Source organism: Elephantulus edwardii, unplaced genomic scaffold (genome assembly GCF_000299155.1).
Source record: "Elephantulus edwardii isolate Elephantulus edwardi_28Jun2011 unplaced genomic scaffold, EleEdw1.0 scaffold00069, whole genome shotgun sequence".
NCBI lineage: Eukaryota > Metazoa > Chordata > Mammalia > Macroscelidea > Macroscelididae > Elephantulus > Elephantulus edwardii.
The window spans coordinates 1,635,130-1,640,212 of record NW_006399819.1 but is presented as its reverse complement, the minus strand read 5'-3'; positions in this window follow the sequence as shown (position 1 = coordinate 1,640,212).

Genomic DNA, 5,083 nt, shown 5'->3' with positions numbered 1-5,083 from the left:
ATTGTGAACAGAGCTGCGATAAACATGGGTGTGCATATATCTGCTTGGATGTCAGTTATGGTCTCTTTGGGGTATATTCCCATTTGTGGAATTGCTGGGTCAAATGGTATCTCTATTTGCAACTTTTCGAGATAGCGCCAGACCACCTTCCACAGTGGTTGCACCATTTTACACTCCCACCAACAGTGAATAAGGGTTCCAGTTTCTCCACAACCTTGCTAGCATTTGTTGCTTGCTGTTCTGTTAAATTTTGCAATTCTGACTGGGTTGAGATGATATCTCATAGTTGTTTTGATTTGCATCTTTCTTAGAGCTAGGGATTTTGAACATTTCTTCATGTGCTTGTTAGCCATTTGAATATCTTCTTCAGTGAAGTGTCTGTTCATATCCTGTGCCCATTTTTCTATTGAATTATTTGCCTTTATCTTGTTGTGGTACACTTTTACATTTCTTGAGGTCCTTAATCTAATCCCTTTTCCTTTTCTGTCCACAGGCTTCCCCCCCATCCCCTTTGTTTAAACCAGGGATTGTGTATTTATGTCCTCAAGGTGTTGTTAAATGTTTATAAAGGTATAATAGTCAGACTCAAATTCAACTGCTTTTAGCATGAGCATAAGCAGTGTGTTAGGTGGTCCGTATCCTATCACAGCGAACCTAATGATGTCTGGTTCTTCTGCCTTTTGAAATGATTGGTCAGTGATTCAAGTGGTGACCTGCTGACCCTCCAAGTGCTTTGGGATCCCCATTCTTCTCAATCTTAGCCACAAATTGTTATGATCCACACAGTCAAATGTCTTTGCATAGTCATGAAAGCATGAATAGGCATTGCTTTGGAATTCTTTACTTTCAGCCAGAATCCATCTGACATTAGCAATGCTATCCCTGGTGCCATGGCCTCTTATAAATCCTGCTTGAACTTTTTATGTTCCCTATCTATGTACTTTTCTACTAATTTTTGAATGATCTTCAGCAGAATTTTGCTTGCATGTGATAGTAATGATATTATTTGATACTTTCCATATTATGTTGGAACATTTTTCTTGGGAATAGACACCAATATGGTCGTCTTCTAATCCATTGGCAAGATAGTTGTCCTCCACATTTCCTGAGATAGCTTACTTTTTGTCAACGTGTTCAATGCAGCTTCCACTTCCTCCTTTATCATCATTGGTTGACATTGAGGTGTTGGATATTAATGAGTGAAGACAAGATGAGCTGGGGGAGGATACCAAGAATATCATCCAGGAAGGATGCAAAAGGTCATTACAAAGACAGAGGAGGAAGAAAGAGCAAGACGGATGACAGAAAAACGCTAAATATTGCGTGGAGTGCTGAGAAGCCAAAGAAAAGGAAAGAAATCAAGAAAATAAGGAGTTCAACAGAAGATTCCAGAGGGCAGTGTGGGAAGACAAAGTAAAGTATTACAATGAAATGTGCAAGGAGCTGGTGTCAGAAAATCAAAAGGGCCAAACTCGCTCAGCATTTCTTATGCTTAAGAAACTGAAGAACAAATTCAAACCTTGAGTTGCAATGCTTAAGGTTGCTTTGGGAGAACATTAAATGATCCAGAAAGCATTAAAAGAAGAGAAGATGGAAAGAGTATACAGAGTCACTGTACCAAAAGGAATTGGTTGACACAGAAGAATTTCATGAAACAACGTATTAGCAAGAGCCTGTGGTGATGAAGCAGGAAGTTCAAGCTGGTCTGAAAGAATTGACAAAGAGCAAGGCCACAGAAATTGATGGCATATCGACTGATATATTTCAACAAACAAATGCTGCCCTGGAAGTGCTCGCCAAGTTGTGCCAAGAAATCTGGAGGACAACTACTTGGCCTACTGACTGGAAGAGATCTCTATTTGTTCCCATTCCAAAGAAAGGTGAACCAACAGAGTGTAGAAATCATCAAACAGTATCATTGATATGATTTACAAGCAAGATTCTGCTAAAGATTATTTAAAAAACTGGAATAGCACATAAGCAGAAAACTACCTGATGTGCAGGCTGGATTTAGAAGAGGCCGTGGAACTAGGGATATTATAGTTAACGTCAGATGGATCTTGCCTAAAAGCAGAGATTACCAGAGGAAAGTCTATCTGTGTTTCATTGACTATGAAAAGGCATTCATTTGACTGTGTAGATCACAACAAATTGTGGCTGACTGAGAAGAATGGGAATACCAGAACATTTGATTTTGCTTATGCAAAACTTATAATTGGACCAGGAGGCAGTCATCAGTACAGAGTAAGGAAACACTGCATGGTTCAAACTTGGGAAGGTGGTGCATCAAAGATGTTTCCTGTCTCCATAGCTTTTCAATCTATGTGCGGAACAGATTACCTGGGAGGCTGGACTCTATGAGGAGAAAAGTGGCATCAGGATTGGAAGTAGACTCATCAACAATCTGTGTTATGAAGATAACACAACTGTGTTTGCTGAAACTGAGGAGGACATGAAGCACTTGCAACAGAGTGTCAAGGACTGTAGCCTTCGATATGGATTGTAGCTCAACATCAAGAAAACAAAGATTCTCACCACTGGGCTGATTGGCAGCATCATGATAGATGATGAAGAAATTGAGATTGTTGACAGCTTCAGTTTGCTTGGCTCTACAATCAATACTTTTGGTACCAGTAGCCAGGAAATTAGAAGACAAATCGCATTGGGAAAGTCTGTTGTCAAGAGACCTCTCCAAGGTACTGAGGAGCAATGTTGTCAGTCTGGAGACTAAAGTACACCTGATACAGGCCATGGTCTTTGCAATTACTTGTTATGCATCAGAAATCAGGACAATGACTAGGGATTGTAGTAGGAGAGTTGATGCCTTTGAGACTTGGTCCTGGAAAGACTATTGAATATACCATGGACTGATAGGAGAACAAATAAGTTTGTTTAGGAGAGGATGAAGCCAGGCTGCTCCTTGGAGGCAAGGATTCTGAAGCTTCATCTGATATACTTTGAACACGTTGCAAGGTGCGATCAGTCCTAGGAGAGGGACGTCATGCTTGGGAGGATGCAGGGACAGTGCAGAAGAGGAAGAAACTCAATGAGATGGATTACTTCCATCATTGGGGTAATGGGGATAGGCGTGTTGAAGACAATAAGATTGGCAAGGGATAGAGCAGGGTTTAGAGCTTTTGTATATAGGGTCACTATGAGTCGCAAGTGATTTATCGGGAACATAACAACAGCCACTAACAAAAATAACCACAGTATAATTGCACTTCTTACTCCTATGATTTTTATGTCAACTAATCCTTTTACTATAACCTTTCTTGCCTTCAGGGCTTTACCATTAGGCAAATGCTACTCTGTTGATCTTACAAGGTTTCTTGCTGTGTGGAGGGAATGCCTCCCTTGGATTTTGTTTTTTGGTTTGTTTCTTTGTTTTTGTTTATTTGTTTTTATTGCTTTGCTTACAAATTTCGTATGTATTGTTTCACACCATTAGTACTGTGTTTCATATAGTCGTTCTCGTGTATTGTTGTTGTTATTTTGTTGTTAAGTGCTGTTGAGTTCTAGGTAACTCATAGCAACCCTATGAACAAAAGTCCTCAACACTTGTGTGACTTTCATCCTTACTCCGGATTCATAGGGTTTCTAGAGGCAAGCAATGATGGAAGTGGATGCCACTCCTGCTTCCAAACTTGTTTTAATCAGGGAGCACCACCAAACACTGTCCACAATGAGTAACCATTAAAGCATTTGACACATCAGTGTCAGTGTTCAGCTTCATAGCAACCACAAGTTACCTTTGTATGGCAAGTAGACACATCAGGGCTTTCCAACCTAGAAGAGTGAACAAAAGCAATGAAAAATGGGCCTGAGGGCCGCTGATTAGAAGTCACCCATCTTTGGCTTGGTATCATCACTTTCTCTCCATTACGCCAACTGATCTCAAATCAACTGGTCTCAAATGCTGGCCAGAGAGGCCCAGTTTATCCCGCAAGTCTTCTCTGCCGACATCCACTTGTGGCAAAAAGAGAGCCACGAACACCTGAGCATTCCAGAGGCCTCTCCAGCTGACACTAAGACTCCCTAGACACATGTCCTTTCCCTGCAGGTGTGGCCTGACATTTCTGTATTTTACGATTCCTGCACGCCAAATGCTGGCAACCTCTGTTCTTATGTATTATATTTTCCAAAATTAATCAACACTGGACCTTGCATATTACCCTGCGTTTTCACCTGGGTCCTTCTCATTTCCTTCCCCGAAACCCTGTGATATTGCCCATACTCATCCTCACTTCTCTGTTCCCATTACTTCCCTCTTGGGTTCCCATATCTTTTTTGCTAGTTATTCTTCTATTTTTATAATAATGGTCTTATGCAATATTCATCGTTTTGAGACTGAGTTAGTTCACTCACTATAATGTTCTCCAGTCTCCCCCAAGTTTTGTAGTATTTTTCGAAATCATTGCTCCTGAGTACTGCATAGTTTTCCACTTTCTGAATGTACCACAATTTTCCAATCTATTCATCTGTGGTTGGCCATAAAATTCAGATGGCATGTAAAACCCAGTGTTCATAAGTGTGTAAAACCAGTTAACACATAAAACCAGTAGTTCATTCTAGGACATATTAGAAACAGTAAATGTGATGGTATAGAAATAATTTTCTTCTTTAAAAAACTTCATTTAAATTTCACAGCTGGCAAGTCCTAACCAACTCATAGCTGACCCCTTAGAAGATTTTCAGAGGCCAAAAAGGACACAGGATGAGACTGTTTATCTTTTTCCCTCAGACTGCTGATGGTTTTAAACCACCGGGGAAATCTGGCCTTTTGGGTTATAAGTAAAACTCTCAGCTGACCATGCCACCAGAGCTCATAAACTTTTATACACGGCCATCATGGTGTCCTCCCTTTTAGTTCGTCTAAAATATAAATTAACTCTGCATTCTGACATCTAAACTTGAATCATGAGATAAACATTTAATTATTTGATTTTCTAATTTCTACTCTTTATGCGTTCCATTTCTTCCTTATCAATATCTAATTTTCCTACATTCATGGTTCTCACATTCCATGTCCCAATCACCAGTGTCTGCTTACAACTGTTCCTCTTCCTTTGTATTTCCATAC